The sequence below is a fragment of the Bufo bufo genome, chromosome 3, assembly GCF_905171765.1.
Source record: "Bufo bufo chromosome 3, aBufBuf1.1, whole genome shotgun sequence".
NCBI classification, from domain to species: Eukaryota; Metazoa; Chordata; class Amphibia; order Anura; family Bufonidae; genus Bufo; species Bufo bufo.
Window position 1 is genome coordinate 673,777,521 of NC_053391.1, and position 18,943 is coordinate 673,796,463.

Here is an 18,943-nt window from a genome sequence, read left to right on the forward strand (position 1 = left end):
GTGGCGTTGCAGTGCCGGCCGAGTCAGAGAAGATGGAAGATCTTTCTGATGAACCCGTTGATGGGGCTGATATGGATGCAGAGGCCAAGAGACTCACGGCAGTGTGTAGCCCGGACCTGGTCGTGAAAGACGTCCCCTCTGCCTACAAGGCCTTCCAAGTAGCTAGCAGTATGCTGGGGAAGAAATACGAGGAGATGGACGACCAGTATGTGGATCCTGTTTACTACGATGGGCCGACTCTCCTGAAGGCCTCCCGAAAGGAGAACAATGTCCTGAGTGAGCCTCTGGAGAAAATATCAGAAGTTTACGAGTCTGGTGAAGACCCCGGTGGATACACAGCTGATAGTCCTACTGAATAGACTGTTAGAATTTGTATTATGGCAAGAAAAAAGCAGCTAAGTAAAGAAAAACGAGTGGCTATCATTACTTTAAGAAATGAAGGTCAGTCATTCAGCCGAAAAATTGGGAAAACTTTGAAAGTAAGGGCTATTTGACCATGAAGGAGAGTGATGGGGTGCTGCGCCAGATGACCTGGCCTCCACAATCACCGGACCTGAACCCAATCGAGATGGTTTGGGGTGAGCTGGACCGCAGAGTGAAGGCAAAAGGGCCAACAAGTGCTAAGCATCTCTGGGAACTCCTTCAAGACTGTTGGAAGACCATCTCAGGGGACTACCTCTTGAAGCTCATCAAGAGAATGTCAAGAGTGTGCAAAGCAGTAATCAAAGCAAAAGGTGGCTACTTTGAAGAACCTAGAATATGACATATTTTCAGTTGTTTCACACTTGTTTGTTATGTATATAATTCCACATGTGTTAATTCATAGTTTTGATGCCTTCGTAGTCATGAAAATAAAGAAAATTCTTTGAATGAGAAAGTGTGTCCAAACTTTTGGTCTGTACTGTATATATATTAATATTGACAATCTATGATGAACAGAGAATATGCGCTAAAAATTAAGCATGCACAACAGATTAAGAGAATTCTAATATTCGACAGTTGATAAAGTCCAAGGGCGAATAAGTGGTCCATGCTTGTAGTCCTCAGCAGGATCAGGACAAACAGCAGCAGCAGATAATTGTTAATGGTATAGTATAAGGCCTATACCTAGCTAGACGAAACTCAGCAGGAGCAGGTCAGACTGTAGCAGGTAAATTGTAACGCTGCAGTGTAAAGCATACACAGAGCTTTGCATAACTCAGCAGGAACAGAACAGACAGCAGCAGGGAAATGGTAATGCTGTAGTATAGGGCATACACATAACTGGGCCTAACTCAGCAATATCAGGACAGACAGCGGCAGCTGGTAAATGGTAACGCTGTAGTATACGGCATACACATTGCTTGGCCTAACTATGTAATATCAGGACAGATAGCCGCAGCTGGAAAATTCTAATGCTGTAGTGTCAGGAGTACACATAGCTGGGCCTAACTTAGCAGAAACAGAACAGACAGCAGCTGGGAAATTGTAATGCTGTAGTCTAAGGCATACACATAGCTGGCCCTAACTCAGCAGGAACAGAACAGACAGCATCTGGGAAATGGTAATGCTGTAGAACAAGGCCAACACATAACTCATCAAGATCAGGACAGACAGCAGCAGAAGGTACATGCTAATGGTCAAGTCTAAGGCCTACACATAGCTCGGCCTAACTCAGTAGGAACAGACAGCAGCAGGTTCTTTGTTTGCAGCAGGAATGTGTTCCCAGGAATGGGCCCCCACCAGACCTGGGCAACAAAAAAAAAAAACTTAGCTTAGACACCTATGAAAGCAGCAGCAGGTTCTTTGTTTGCAGCAGAAATGTGCTCCCATGCATACAAAATGCAATATTTTAATTTGACAAAATAGTTTATCGATTGTATTTTACGTTTGTACAGCCCACAATAAAGTAGTACGACATTAGCTACACACGCTGCCTGCACCGGTCTGCTCTCAATTTTCATATCGGGCACATTGAGTCTAGAGAAGAACACTGCGGTAACGCAGCCTACCGGGCCATGTGCTGATTCCTCCAACCCACAGGGCAACAGGACTGGCGTGGTTTAGCAGCGGCTCTCTCATCCTCCTTTTGTCTGTGAAGAGGCATGGTTACCACGGATCGCACGACCCATACATGATCAGCGCCACACACACGCTGTGCTCCAGCCATCGGCAGCACCCAGCCATCCTCTGCCGGTCAGAGCACAGAAGCCAGTGAGGAACCAGCTTGCCTTGGCCCAGGTGTGGAAGTGTCCCCGGCTCTGCCCCTCCCCTCGGTGATGACTCAGTCATGTTTCCCCGCTGCTATCAGGGTCCTCGGCGGATGCCTCCAGTGCACAGGCCGGATCATCGATCGCAGGTCATGCTGTAGAATAAGCCTTTAGCTGCGAGGCTTGGCTACACACGGAGGGTAGTGTCACACAGCCCGGAGCAGACTTCACCAGGAAGGGGCTGACGGGCACCGGGGAGAACCTACACTGTCATCCAGCAAAGCAGAGTTTGTAGTCTGTTTTGAAGGCAAAATGTGTTCTTGAGTTACATAGAACAGCCGGTAAACTTACCACACAAAACGAATGCAGCTTTGCTTCATCTTTGTGGACTTGACATAGAAATTCATATTACTTTAAGTTCATGAAAAGCGTACAGTAATCGGTCCTATACAATGCAGATGTCTGGAGGGGGAGAATAATGCAGGGCTTCCAGGGAGAGATGGGGTAGATAGATATATAGATGTTGTCCATCATGATATAATTTATCTACAGTATCTACCCCATCTCTCCCTGGAAGCTCTGAAATGTTCTCCCCCTCCAGACATCTGCATTGTAGAGGACCAGATTCCTGTATGTTTTTCTGGAACCTACAGGATGTGATTTTCTATGTGAAGTCCACAAAGATGTAAGTATACCGGCAGTTCTATGTAACTCGAGAACACATTTTGCCTTCAAAACAGACTACAAACTCTGCTCTGCTGGATGACAGTGTAGGTGCTCCCCGGTGCCTGTCAGCCCCTTCCTGGTGAAGTCTGCCACGGGTTGTGTGACACTACCCCCCGTGTGTAGCCAAATGCTAAAGGCTTATTCTTCAGCATGACCTGCGATCGATGATCCGGGCTGTGCACTGTAGGCAGCCCCCGAGGACCCCGCCCGCAGCCGGGGACCGTGACAGAGTCATCACCGAGGGGAGGGGAACTGATCCCAGCGGCAGAGCCAGGAACACTTCCACTCCCGGGCCCAGGCAAGCTGGTCCCTTACTGGCTTCTGTGCTCTGACGAGCAGAGGATGGCTGGGTGCTGCCGATGGCTGGGACCTGGCGTGTGTGGCGCTGATCATGTATGGGTCGTACGAGCATCGGTAACCATGACTCTTCACAGACAAAAGGAGGATGAGAGAGCCGCTGCTAAACCACGCCAGTCCTGCTGCCCTCTGGCTTAGCGGAATCAGCACATGGCGCGGAAGACTGCTCTACCGCAGTGTTCTTCTCCAGACTCGATGTGCCCGATATGGAAACTAAGAGCAGACCAGTGCGGGCAGCATGTGGAGCGCTGTGTGCCAATTGGTATCGGAGAGGTCTATTTTCCAATATGGTTAATGTATGGAGGGCAGTGTCTAGAGAACACACAGAGGAATAAGGGTTACACTATACTAGGGCTGAAACGATTAATTAATTGAATCGAGTTATTCGACACAAAAAGCCAATGTGGTAAAGTTCTCTTGACATTTAAGATATAATGTTGCTACTAATGTTTATGCACTACTGTTCTAGCGCCCGTTATTCAAACGGGCTTAATGTGTATTATATACAGTACAGACCAAAAGTTTGGACACACATTCTCATTCAAAGAGTTTTCTTTATTTTCATGACTATGAAAATTGTAGATTCACACTGAAGGCATCAAAACTATGAATTAACACATGTGGAATTATATACATAACAAACAAGTGTGAAACAACTGAAAATATGTCATATTCTAGGTTCTTCAAAGTAGCCACCTTTTGCTTTGATTACTGCTTTGCACACTCTTGGCATTCTCTTGATGAGCTTCAAGAGGTAGTCCCCTGAAATGGTTTTCACTTTACAGGTGTGCCCTGTCAGGTTTAATAAGTGGGATTTCTTGCCTTATAAATGGGGTTGGGACCATCAGTTGCGTTGAGGAGAAGTCAGGTGGATACACAGCTGATAGTCCTACTGAATAGACTGTTAGAATTTGTATTATGGCAAGAAAAAAGCAGCTAAGTAAAGAAAAACGAGTGGCCATCATTACTTTAAGAAATGAAGGTCAGTCAGTCAGCCGAAAAATTGGGAAAACTTTGAAAGTAAGGGCTATTTGACCATGAAGGTGTCACAACTGTGACTGATCCAGACAGGTCTGGGAGGAGAAAGTCGCAGCGACTTGCTACTCGCGATAGCTTGTGAGTTTGCTCCATGGTTCAGGGTATGTCATCCGGGTTTTGCCTTGTGAACCTTTTTGTCCTGACTGGGAGTTTGTAGGCATCCTTCTCACGTGAGTCCTGTCTGCCACTCCCAGCTACTATATTAGTTTCAGTTTCACTTGCAGTCATTGCCAGATATAGTCCTTACTTCCAGTTCTATTCTGACCTTTGAAGGAGATCGTTTGATGGTGTTGCTGTGGAGCTCTTGTCCGGCGTGGACTGTCGTGATTGGGATCGCCTTCTCTGCTCGTGACTGGATAAGTCTATCTCTGCTATAGTTTGTTTGTTGCTGTCTTCCCCTGCTGTTCTCCTAGACATGAGTGATGGTGACTAGTGCTCCCATCGGCCTTTCCCCACTCTAGGCTTGTTAGGGTGACTGAGGGTTTAGGCATCCTGCTCGCCGCACGGGTTCACACCCTGTCTAGGGTATCAGGGCAGACAGGTGCCAGCTTAGGGTTAGTCAGGGGTGGCCATACTATTCCCCTCCGTAGATAAGGGTCCCCCTTCCCCTCCGTCTGGTGCGACACGACTGCTGCTGGGATAGCAGTCGTGACAGTATATCTGGCCTTTTAAAAAAAAAAAAAAGAAAAAAAGTGACATTTCTTTTTTTTTTGCTTGCTGTTTTGCTTTGTATTTTTCTGTTCCACTATGGATCCGGTTAAGGTTTTGGCGAAACAATTACAGGGATTATCCCTTGAAGTGGCAGGATTAAAAGCAACAGTGCTGCAGCAGCAGCAGCAATCCTTGGGTTCCACCGTTGCTACGGGAAACCAAGGTACTCCTGAGCCAAAAGTGGCTTTACCTGATAGGTTCTCAGGAGGGAGAGACCAATTTGTAACCTTCAGAGAAGCTTGCAAATTGTTCTTCAGGTTACGCCCTAGATCCTCCGGCGGTGAGGAACAACGGGTGGGCATTGTAATTTCTCTCCTGCAAGGAGATCCGCAGGCTTGGGCTTTCTCTCTACCATCAGACTCTCTGGCCTTACGATCAGTGGAGGAGTTTTTTGAAGCCCTGGGTCTCGTATATGATGACCCAGACAGGGTCTCACTGGCTGAGTCTAAGCTACGTAGACTTCAGCAAGAGAACCGGTCTGCTGAACTATATTGTTCCAAATTCCGTAGGTGGGCTACTGATACGTTATGGAACGACTCGGCCCTTAGGAGTCAGTTCTGCCAGGGGTTGTCTGAAAAATTAAAAGACGCGCTGGCGGTATACGAGGTCCCTGGGTCTCTGGAGGCTGCTATGTCTCTGTCCATAAGAATCGACAGACGACTCAGGGAGAGACTATTAAATTTTACGGAGGCCTCTATAGGGTAGGGATCGGTTTGTTATGATCCAGTCGAACCAATGCAAATATGGGGCGCCACTAGACGGGTGAATCCTCCTAAGTTCCGCCGTAGGTCAGAGGTTTGTTTTCGTTGTGGGGGGAGGGGTCATTTTGTAAAGGTTTGTCCCTCAGAACCCAAGAGACCACAAACAAAGGAGCCGCCGGAAAACTAGAGTCCCCAGATTGTGCGGAGGATAACAGTCTGGGCGTATTCGTTTCCTCCATACGCATGTCTCAGTTTTTGTTGTCCGCTACCGTTGAGGCGGGCAATAAGACTGAGATCTGTTCCGTCTTTTTGGACAGTGGGGCGGGGGTCAACTTGGTGGATGCACGGTTTGCTCAGGCTCTGGGTTTTACTCCGGAACCGATACGCAGAACCATTCCTGTTTTTGCCATCGACTCCTCCCCTCTTACTCAGAGAGAGTTAACTCAGATCATCCATAATATCCATCTGCAGGTAGGGGACCTCCATAAAGAGCATATCTCTTGTTATGTCCTGGACGGTCTTCCGGCTCCTATGGTATTGGGGCTTCCCTGGCTGGTGACTCACAATCCAGTGGTGGATTGGCAGGCCGGGGAGATTGTGGAGTGGAGTGAACATTGTAAGGACAACTGCTTGAGTAGTAGGTGCTCTACACTCTCTGTAACATCTTTACCTGCCTTTCTGTCAGATTTTATGGATGTGTTCTCTGAGAAGGGTTGTCAGGGGTTACCACCTCATCGTCCATATGATTGCCCGATTAATCTATTACCTGGGGCAAAACTACCTAAAACCCGGTTATACAATCTTTCCGGCCCGGAGAGGAAAGCTATGAAAGATTATATTTCGGAGAGTTTGGCTAAGGGACACATCAGACCCTCTTCTTCACCTGTGGCTGCAGGGCTCTTTTTCGTTAAAAGGAAAGATGGGGGCCTACGTCCTTGCCTGGATTTCCGGGAATTAAACCTGATAACTATCCGAGATCCCTATCCTCTTCCTCTCATTCCCGACCTCTTTAATCAGGTTGCTGGTGCTAAATAGTTCTCCAAAATGGATCTCAGAGGAGCCTATAACCTGGTTCGCATCAAAGAGGGGGATGAGTGGAAGACGGCTTTTAATACTCCGGAAGGGCATTATGAAAATCTGGTCATGCCATTTGGTCTTACTAATGCGCCTGCGGTATTCCAACATTTTGTCAACGATATTTTTAGTCACCTTATCGGGAGATTTGTTGTGATATATCTTGATGACATCCTGGTCTATTCCCCGGATCTGGATACACATAAGATCCATGTGAGACAAGTGCTGCAGATATTAAGGGCTAACAAATTGTTTGCTAAGTTAGAAAAATGTGTGTTCGCCGTAAAAGAACTGCCATTTCTGGGGTATGTGTTGTCAGATTCAGGTTTCCGCATGGATCCAGAGAAAGTCCGGGCGATTATAGACTGGGATCTGCCTGAGAACTTGAAGGCATTGCAACGCTTCCTGGGGTTTGCCAATTTTTATAGAAAGTTTATAAAGAACTATTCCTTGGTGGTCAAACCACTGACGGACATGACCCGAAAGGGATCCGATTTTTCCAAATGGTCACATGCAGCCAAAACTGCCTTTGCATCTCTGAAGGAGAGATTCACCTCGGCCCCTATTCTCGTACAGCCAGATGTCTCGCTTCCTTTTATTGTAGAGGTTGACGCATCAGAGGTGGGGATGGGAGCGGTACTATCTCAGGGCCCGTCCCCTGGTGAATGGCGTCCGTGTGCTTTCTTTTCGAAGAAATTGTCTACTGCAGAAAGGAACTATGATATTGGCAACAGGGAACTTTTGGCTATTAAGTTGGCTTTTGAGGAGTGGCGTCATTTTTTGGAGGGGGCGGTTCATCCCATCACGGTGATTACTGATCACAAAAACTTATTATATCTGGAATCTGCTAAACGTCTCACCCCTAGACAGGCTCGGTGGTCGTTATTTTTTACTAGGTTTAATTTTGTAATAACCTATCGCCCGGGGGCAAAAAATACTAAGGCGGATGCATTGTCTCGAAGTTTTCCTGGAGGGGGTGATGTTGAGGTACCAGAGCCCATTTTGCAAAAGGGGGTGGTGGTCTCTGCATTACACTCAGGTTTAGAGGGGAGGGTGTTGGAGGCTCAGGGGGACGCCCCGGCCTCCTGCCCCTCGGGTAAACTGTGCTAGAAAATTTACGCCTGGAGATACTAAAAGAACACCATAACTCCACACTGGCAGGACACCCAGGTAGTAGGGCAACCTCTGAATTAGTGTCTCGTCGGTTCTGGTGGCCTAAGTGGCGCCAGGAGGTGTTGAATTTTGTGTCTGCATGTGCTACCTGTGCTCGTTCTAAGGTAGATCATACTCGTCCGGCAGGGCGTCTTTTACCTCTAGCCATCCCCAACAGGCCTTGGACGCACCTATCAATGGATTTCATTACGGAGCTACCAGTATCAGCGGGGAAAACTGTTATTCTTGTAGTGGTTGACAGATTCAGTAAAATGGTGCACTTTATTGCTCTTGCCGCATTGCCTAATGCTAACACACTGGCTCAGGTTTTTATTGACCACATCGTGAAGCTTCACGGGGTCCCTTCCGATATTGTTTTGGATCGTGGTACCCAATTCTTTCTAAATTTTGGAAAGCTTTTTGTTCTCGTTTAGGGGTTCATCTGTCGTTTTCTTCATCTTTCCATCCACAGTCCAACGGTCAGACTGAACGTACCAATCAAAACCTAGAGACATATTTGAGATGCTTTGTTTCCGAAAATCAGGAGGAATGGTCATCTTATTTACCGTTAGCCGAGTTTGCCATTAATAATCGTCGTCAAGTATCCACTGATAAGTCACCATTTTTTGGTGCGTATGGTTTCCATCCTCAGTTTTGTACGTTTAGTGAGGGGGGGCCGTCTGGGATTCCCGCCGTCTTCACTTTCTTCAGTGTGGCAGAGTGTACAAGAAAGTTTGAAGAGAATTGGTGGTAGATACAAACGTGTGGCTGATAGGAGGCGCTCTGAAGGTCCGGACCTTGGGGTGAATGACTTGGTGTGGTTGTCTACCAGAAATATCAAGTTGAAGGTTCCCTCGTGGAAATTAGGTCCGAGATTTATTGGTCCTTATAGGGTAATTAAGATCATTAACCCGGTGGCTTTTCGTCTGGAGCTACCTCAGACTCTAAGGATCCATAATGTCTTCCACAGATCTCTGCTTAAGAGATATGTAGAACCTCCTGAACCATTGCCACTACCGCCTCCACCGGTGGTTGTTGATGGCAGTCTTGAGTTTCAGGTAGAAAAGATTGTTGACTCACGATATGTTCGCCGCTCTCTTCAGTACCTGGTGCACTGGAGAGGTTATGGTTCCGAAGAGAGAATGTGGGTTCCAGCTTCAGAGATAAAAGCGGACAGACTCATTCGGGCTTTTAATAGCTCCCATCCGGAGAGGCCTGGTCTTGAGGGTCCGGGGGCCCCTCGTAGAAAGGGGGGTACTGTCACGACTGTGACTGATCCAGACAGGTCTGGGAGGAGAAGGTCGCAGCGACTTGCTACTCGCGATAGCTTGTGAGTTTGCTCCATGGTTCAGGGTATGTCATCCGGGTTTTGCCTTGTGAACCTTTTTGTCCTGACTGGGAGTTTGTAGGCATCCTTCTCAGGTGAGTCCTGTCTGCCACTCCCAGCTACTATATTAGTTTCAGTTTTACTTGCAGTCATTGCCAGATATAGTCCTTACTTCCAGTTCTATTCTGACCTTTGAAGGAGATCGTTTGATGGTGTTGCTGTGGAGCTCTTGTCCGGCGTGGACTGTCGTGATTGGGATCGCCTTCTCTGCTCGTGACTGGATAAGTCTATCTCTGCTATAGTTTGTTTGTTGCTGTCTTCCCCTGCTGTTCTCCTAGACATGAGTGATGGAGACTAGTGCTCCCATCGGCCTTTCCCCACTCTAGGCTTGTTAGGGTGACTGAGGGTTTAGGCATCCTGCTCGCCGCACGGGTTCACACCCTGTCTAGGGTATCAGGGCAGACAGGTGCCTGCTTAGGGTTAGTCAGGGGTGGCCATACTATTCCCATCCGTAGATAAGGGTCCCCCCTCCCCTCCGTCTGGTGCGACACGACTGCTGCTGGGATAGCAGTCGTGACAGAAGGAGAGTGATGGGGTGCTGCACCAGATGACCTGGCCTCCACAGTCACCGGACCTGAACCCAATCGAGATGGTTTGGGGTGAGCTGGACCGCAGAGTGAAGGCAAAAGGGCCAACAAGTGCTAAGCATCTCTGGGAACTCCTTCAAGACTGTTGGAAGACCATTTCAGGGGACTACCTCTTGAAGCTCATCAAGAGAATGCCAAGAGTGTGCAAAGCAGTAATTAAAGCAAAAGGTGGCTACTTTGAAGAACCTCGAATATGACATATTTTCAGTTGTTTCACACTTGTTTGTTATGTATATAATTCAACATGTGTTTAATTCATAGTTTTGATGCCTTCATAGTGATGAAAATAAAGAAAACTCTTTGAATGAGAAGGTGTGTCCAAACTTTTGGTCTGTACTGTATATAAATATTTCAACAATTAGTTAAATTAATGAATTAATAAATAAATAAGGTTTAATAAATTAATGAAAAAAAAGATAAATAAACTGAAAGATTTAAAAATAAAAAAAATTGGTCACCAAAAAAATATGTAGTGAAGGACGCTCGTCTGCTGCAATCCTTCACTCACTGCGCCTGCGCCTAATGCTAAAATGGATGGCGCAGGTGCGGGATGGCGCCCCCTCCACTGTGGCGCGTAGAAAACATCTCAGGTGGGATCTGCTTGTCATGCCAGTAACGTTGGAAACCATCAGGACCATCAAGGTTAAATTTTTTCTCATCAGAGAATAAAACTTTCTTCCACTTTTGAATGTCCCATGTTTGTTGCTCTCTTGCAAAGTCCAAACGAGCAGTTCTGTGGCGTTCAAGGAGACGAGGTCTTTGAAGACGTTTTTTGTTTTTGAAGCCCTTCAGTCTCAGATGCCGTCTGATGGTTATGGGGCTGCAGTCAGCACCAGTAAGGGCCTTAATTTGGGTCGAGGATCGTCCAGTGTCTTGACGGACAGTCAATTGGATCCTCCGGCTCAGTGCTTCAGTGAAATTCCTTACTGCTTCCCACCTCAGCAGCGATGGCGCGCTGTGAGAGACCCTGCTTATGCAGTTCAACAACCCGACCACGTTCAAAAAGGGAGAGTTTTTTTGCCTTTGCCATCACAACGTGTGACTACCTGACAGAAAATGACAATGAATCCACATCTTTGCACAGATTTGGCCTTTTAAAAGCATGTGGTCCTAAAATTTGGATCAGCTGAAAAACAGCCTGTTTCAGTTTAATCGTTATTTTCAATTAATTGAATGCTCAAAAAATGTTTTGTCTCACTCTCATTTCTTCTTGCTGCATGTTGAAGCTCTACTTGGAACCTTGTTAAGATCCAACAACGTAAAATATCATTTTTTGCCATTTTTCAAGTGGTCTTAAACTTTTGATCAGGACTGTACATAAGTTAAAAAACAACGAAGTTTGGGAGGGAGAATCAAGGAGAGGGGTGGACAATGGACCCTTCAGCGCCCAGAACCGATGGCGGGGGCCAAGAAGTCACTGCCGATCCAGAACTCGTTCATTTTGATAAATATCAGTCTGTCCACGGAGTCAGTGGACAGACGGGTCCGCTTGTCGGTGACCACCCCACCTGCCGCGCTGAATGTCCACTCAGACAGTACGCTGGAGTGGGGGCAAGACAGTACTTCCAGCGCATACTGAGCGAGCTCACGGCAGGTGTCTAGCCTGGAAACTCAGTACTCAATGGGGTCGTCGGTGCTCATGCTGTCGGAAGCACCGACGGACCCCATGTAGTCTGCCACCATGCGGGCCAGCCGCTGGTGGTGACTTCTGCTGCTGCTGCTACTGGATCACGCAGGCTGGTAGAACAGCCTCATCTCACCCATAAGATTACCTGCTCGGCTGGAGGTGCTTGGGCCAGCCACCTGCTGGGTGAGATAGGCGGGGAGAACTGGAGTGTGAGGCTGAGGTTTTGCCTGCTCCAGCCGGAGGAGCAGACAGGCCCGCAGGTTTTGCAGACGGGACTCCCTCTGGCTGGTTGGGATGAACTGCTCCAGTTTCCCCTTGCAGCGAGGGTCTAAAAGGGTGGCCAACCAAAACTCATCCCTATACTTGATTTTCCTGATCCGGGGGACCCTCTGAGGCATTGTAGCATGTGGGCAGCCATGGGGAAGAGGACAGCCCGTTATGACTCTTCTCGGCTGCCCGGGACCATGACATCTTGGTCCTCCTGCTGCTGCTCCCTGTGGGAGCCACCCCACCCCCGGACTAATGGAGCCATCCTCACCGGCTCTCCCTCCTGACCAGGCCCAGGCTCCTGGACGACAGCAAACTAAACACATTCTTCCTCCTCTTCCTCGTCCTGGTCTTGGTGGAGCATTGTTGCCTCTTCTTGCTCCACCAAGGCACTCTCCCCAGCCTCGAGCAAGCGACCTAGTGTCCTGGCCAGCAGGAACACTATGGGGAGCACGTCATTGAGGCAGACATGCTCTCCGCTGACCATCTTGGTTGCCTACTCAAATGGGGCCAACACGTGGCAGACCTGGTGTATCTACCCCACTCCGCATTGGTGATGTAGGGGAGTGGGTGTGATGGCCCGGAAGTGCCTTGGTCCAGCAGTTATTCTTTCACTGCCTGTCGTTGCTCCCACAACCTCTCCAGCATGTGGAGGTTGGAGTTCCACCGCATCACGCTGTCCACAATCAGCCTGTCAGGTGGTAGACTGTTGTCCTGCTGCAGTTTGGAGAGCGACGCGGTGGTGGTTGGGGAATGTCGGAAGTGGCCGGCAATCCTACATACCCTTGGCATGATGTTGCTCAACCATAGGTATGTGTGTAGGAACTTCTGCACCAAAAGGTTGAGGACATGTGCCATGCCGAGCACGTGTGTGAGACTGCCAGCATGAAGGGCGGCGAGGAGGTTGCTGCTGTTGTCACAGACAACCATACCTGCCTGGAGCCTTCGGGGTGTCAGCTATTTCTGGACCTGAGCCTGGAGGGCGGTCAGAACATCAGGTCCAGTGTGTCTCTGTTCCCCTTAACTCACAAGCTGGAGAATAGCCTGGCAGCGGACATTCCCCACACTTGCATAGCTACGGGGGACGCTTGCTGGGGGGCTCAGCAGCGGTGGAGACAGTGGCTTGAGGGAGAGCAGCAGTTCTCCCCTGGCCCCCCCGGGGCAGCACCACAAACTGAGATGCCGCCACATCTGATGATCCCTCCCCGGTGCCTCGGAGGGACACCAAATGGGCAGTAAAGCTTATGTATCGTCCCTGCCCATGTCTGCTGGTGCAGGCATCCATTGTCAGATGTACCCTGTCGCTGACAGCGTGATCCAGTGACAGGGATACATTCTGCACAATGTGCTGGTGTAGGGCAGGGACACTGGTCCTGGCAAAGAAATGGCGGATGGGGACACGCCATCTGGGTTGGGCCTGCTCCAACATCTGCTGGAATGAATTGCAGTCCACAATATTGAAGGGCAGCAGATGTTGGGCGATAACCAGGAACCCATTGAGTGAACACACACGTCGGTCCCCGGGGGAGTAGGGCGCGGTGCGTTGAAATGCGTCTGCAACCGACGGCTAGCGCCAGACGGCAGTGGAGGCGATAGAGGAGGGTGCAGAGGAGGCAGAGGTCTGGCTGCCAGTAGTGGGGGAGTGGGAATGCATTGTTGAAAGGGAGTGGAGTGGCTGCAGGACAGTGACAGGAGCTGCTGTCCCCTGCGTACTGCTGCTGGCGCTGCTGCGATCACCCTGCATCTGTTCCCACTCCCACCAGTGGTTGACTCTCAGGTGCTGAGTAAGGGCAATGGTACCCAACTGAGCAACAGACCTCCCTCTCCTCACCCTGTAATGGCATAGCTGACAGATGGCAATTGGCTCATCGTCTGCTGCCGGGGTGAAGTAAGCCCAAACAGGCGACTTACACACCGACCTCCTGTCAGATGGGGTGGTGCTGGCTTGCGCCTGTTAAGGCTGGGTGCCGCCATTACCAGTGGAGCCCCTGCCACTGGGCTCCCTGGTGACCTGGCGCACCGTTTGCCTTGGGTGCCTACCTTCCTCATCAGTACTGCCGTCATCTGACAAGGGAGGTGGCACCCATTCAAAATCACCCTCCTCGTCATCGCCTGTAATGTCAGACCCAAGGTCGACCAGTGGTTGACTGAGGGGAACAGCAGATGTGGAGCCCCTGACCTGGCTCCGCTGTCCCCTCGCTGACGCCTGGGTATGACTAGGTGCGGGGGTTCTGTGGCTGAAACCACCCGCACCAGTTTAAAGGGATGGGGTACTGACGGGCAGTACCCCCTCCTCCTCCTCCTACATTCCTTCCAAAAGATCCGGACCATCCGGACCAAGCTCTAGCTCACTCTCCTGCATTACCACCCCCAAGATGTTTCTCTCACTGTTGCTGTCAAACAGCATCAGGGTCAGTCCTTGGGGGCTGGTCCTGCAGGAGGTGGAGAGCTGCTGCTGCTCAAAGCCGATGCAGAGGACTCCGTGCCCACAATGTTTTTAAACAACAGAAAAAAATAAAGAAAGAAAATAATGAGGGAGTTTGGGCAAACTTTATTGGGTTGGGGACAATGGGGCAAAAAAGAAAAAAAATAGACACAAAACCCTAAAACAATAACACTAATACAGGGGCAAAGACTTATTTTTTGCTTTTTGTTTTGTTTTTTTCACGTACAAAAGATGCAGACAATAATCCCTCCCTAGAATATTCGAAATTACGAATATATATATTCTAAATATTCGCGAATTCTCGAAGTGCCGATATTCGCGATTAATATTTGCAAATCGAATATTCACAGTGTCCCACTGCCAGGGCTGCCAAATGAATTTGTCAGGACTGTTCATATTTTTAAGAGGAATCAAAACAAATGTTATGTTTGGGTTTTGAATGTTTTGGGTCTGGTCTGAAATCTTGGTTATGGAGTCTAGTTCCGAATATTGGGTAAATTACAGGGTCTGGTCTAGGGACCCTTGGTAAGCCTCACTCAACATGTGGTCTGGTTGCTGGGTTCCAGAATGGGTGGCAATTTAGGTCATCAAACCAAAAATTTTGCCTAGGTAAAAGAAGGCTTCACTAGGGTTCTGCTTTCAAATCCAAAGAGATGTAACAAGAAACCACTAGGCCCCACAGCTACAACTGGAATGGAGCATGCTTCATCGCCACCATGTAGCGATGAATCGCCAACAGTAGGTGAATTTAGGTCATCAAAAGTTTATTTTAGTGTTTTATGGGTCTCTTTTGGTTGTTGGGCCTCACAGAAGCTTCTACACTTAGGACAAAAGATATATTTCTATAAAATTTTTGAGAGTGAGATTGGCTGATGTGTTTGTCTCATGGAGAAATGCCTAGCATGGATACATAGCAAAACATCCACAGGAAGAACAACCACTAAGGGGAGACAAGCAGATTTTGGCATACAGTGGTAGCTGTATACATCTGTATACAGTGAGCTCTCCCTAGTGGTGACTCAAGGCATAAAATAAATATTCTTTTTTCATTTTTTATTTAACTGAAAAGTTATATGGAAGGAAACAAAATTTATAGCTTTGTATCAGGAAATAAAGATGCAGTGTGTGGGAAAGGTGTAACGTTTTTTGGAAAAGTTATTTATACACTGCTCAAAAAAATAAAGGGAACACTTAAACAACACAATGTAACTCCAAGTCAATCACACTTCTGTGAAATCAAACTGTCCACTTAGGAAGCAACACTGAGTGAGAATCAATTTCACATGCTGTTGTGCAAATGGAATAGACAACAGGTGGAAATTATAGGCAATTAGCAAGACACCCCCAATAAAGGAGTGGTTCTGCAGGTGGTGACCACAGACCACTTCTCAGTTCCTATGCTTCCTGGCTGATGTTTTGGTCACTTTTGAATGCTGGCGGTGCTTTCACTCTAGTGGTAGCATGAGACGGAGTCTACAACCCACACAAGTGGCTCAGGTAGTGCAGCTTATCCAGGATGGCACATCAATGCGAGCTGTGGCAAGAAGGTTTGCTGTGTCTGTCAGCGTAGTGTCCAGAGCATGGAGGCGCTACCAGGAGACAGGCCAGTACATCAGGAGACGTGGAGGAGGCCGTAGGAGGGCAACAACCCAGCAGCAGGACCGCTACCTCCGCCTTTGAGCAAGGAGGAACAGGAGGAGCACTGCCAGAGCCCTGCAAAATGACCTCCAGCAGGCCACAAATGTGCATGTGTCTGCTCAAACGGTCAGAAACAGACTCCATGAGGGTGATATGAGGGCCCGACGTCCACAGGTGGGGGTTGTGCTTACAGCCCAACACCGTGCAGGATGTTTGGCATTTGCCAGAGAACACCAATATTGACAAATTCGCCACTGGCGCCCTGTGCTCTTCACAGATGAAAGCAGGTTCACACTGAGCACATGTGACAGACGTGACAGAGTCTTGAGACGCCGTGGAGAACGTTCTGCTGCCTACAACATCCTCCAGCATGACCGGTTTGGCATTGGGTCAGTAATGGTGTGGGGTGGCATTTCTTTGGAGGGCCGCACAGCCCTCCATGTGCTCGCCAGAGGTAGCCTGACTGCCATTAGGTACCGAGATGAGATCCTCAGACCCCTTGTGAGACCATATGCTGGTGTGGTTGGCCCTGGGTTCCTCCTAATGCAAGACAATGCTAGACCTCATGTGGCTGGAGTGTGTCAGCAGTTCCTGCAAGACGAAGGCATTGATGCTATGGACTGGCCCGCCCGTTCCCCAGACCTGAATCCAATTGAGCACATCTGGGACATCATGTCTCGCTCTATCCACCAACGTCACGTTGCACCACAGACTGTCCAGGAGTTGGCAGATGCTTTAGTCCAGGTCTGGGAAGAGATCCCTCAGGAGACCGTCCGCCACCTCATCAGGAGCATGCACAGGCGTTGTAGGAAGGTTATACAGGCACGTGGAGGCCACACACACTACTGAGCCTCATTTTGACTTGTTTTAAGGACATTACATCAAAGTTGGATCAGCCTGTAGTGTGTTTTTCCACTTTAATTTTGAGGGTGACTCCAAATCCAGACCTCCATGGGTTGAAAAATTTGATTTCCATTTTTTTATTTTTGTGTGATTTTGTTGTCAGCACATTCAACTATGTGAAGAACAAAGTATTTCAGAAGAATATTTAATTAATTCAGATCTAGGATGTGTTATTTTTGTGTTCCCTTTATTTTTTTGAGCAGTGTATATATTTTTACACAGAATGTGAAAAAAAGTTTAAACCATATTTCAGGAATTTTCACAGAGCAACACTTCAATTACCTCTTCCCTTTGTTTCTTCTCCCTACGCCCAGTGATGTTGTTGCCCTCTCGTAAATGATCAGGTGGGCATCGCTGGAAGCGATCACATCTAATGTCACATAGCCAAGCACTGCTACCTAAACCTATTAGGTGATATTTTTAAAAACTTATACACACAGAAAAAAAAACAGGCCTCGCACACAATTGATGGATTTCTTTCATTTTATCAGAACTTTCTTCAGTGTTTTACAATCAAAAAGAAAGTCCATTATATTAAGCGTTACATCCAAGCAATGATCCTTACAATTATTTACATACAAAAATATTTTGTACACATTTTTGAGAACTTTTTCGCCGGGACGATGATGAACACATAGGAATCAATGCATAACAATAAAACATGCGATTATCATGCCTTCACTCCAGAATTCTCCCTTCAAAATGTAGCAAAAGGGGACTTTTTGGGCTCACTTGCGCAAAACTTTTTGACTTATTGCATTTTTACACCACTCACTCCAGTATGATAGTAATATGAGTAGGAAAAGTGGGCATGGTTAACTATGTTAATGGGTTTCATTCCAGATTCATCTCTACTCCAGATTTCTTCCTCCTCCGCCCTCCAGTAGGAGTGGCATTTCTAGACAAAAGTTCAAAAAAAAGTTCAAGGATAAGACACATTTCTCAAACAACATAAGACATTTAAAAAATGCAGACCAAATATTCCCCACATGATAAATTCCCCCCAATATGTGTGACACGTCATCAATGCTGCTCAATGCCATAAAATTTACAAAAAGAGAATAAATATAAAAGCACCAAAAAAAACCAAGTAGGTTTAACCAGAAGGATTACATAATACAACATGCTGCTCGTTAATTCTTTTTATTAGCAACTCCATACGTTCTCCCCCCCCCCCCCCCCACGTCCGTCTGTTTCTTAAAGGGTATGTAAACATTTGCAGCTATTTTTTGTCCCTAGTGCATCTAAAATAAGTAATAAAACAACTTTGCACACAGGATTTATCTCCAAATTCTTTTTTTTTGTACACAGGTGCTATGTCTCCATGGTTACAGACTACAAACAATCCCTGTGTAGTCTGACAGTCCCTGTGTAATTTGATCCCCTTCTTCTGACAACCTACAGAATGAATGTATGGAGGGAGTACAACTGTAGTGTCACTCTACACAGGGTTGGTCTCTAGTCCATAATCACAGACATATATAGGTCTGCACAAGGAGCTGTATGCACACCATAGGAGGAAATTTTGAATTATGAACATTTTTCAAAGTTACTTTGTTTTTCATTTTAGATACATGCGAGCTATAAAGTTGGTTGCAAATGTGCACAAAGCCTTTATTTACAACAGTTTCTGGGAAATATAGGTGAGAACGAATATGGACACCATTTCAAAAGCAGTGATGGATGTCACTCTGGTTTCCCACACTTTTTTTTTTCATCTACAAAAACGGATCTCAGGCGGAAATGGCACAAACGGATGCTAAATGTGCATAACTGCCGTTTTTTTACAGGAACCTTTTTTTTCTTTAATAACACAGAGAATGACATCCAGAAGAAGGCTTTCACTGTATGCTGGATCGGCAGAACAATATGAGATTGAACAAACTGAATAGATTACTCTATAGCGCCACCACAGGGCAAACAAAGCATAGCAAAGTTCTAATGAAAATGAATAAGTTATCAGTGAAGTGCATCGATATGCCAGGTCCTCCTTCGCGAGTGGCTATCCTCCATTAGGAGAGACCTCACTGGGGACCCCCTGTATGAATAAAAATGGTGATCTCACTCCTCTTGATCATAGGGAGGAAAAATAAAATAATTAAGGCAATTATTGGGTCCTAGGGTCAATTCAGTTCTATTT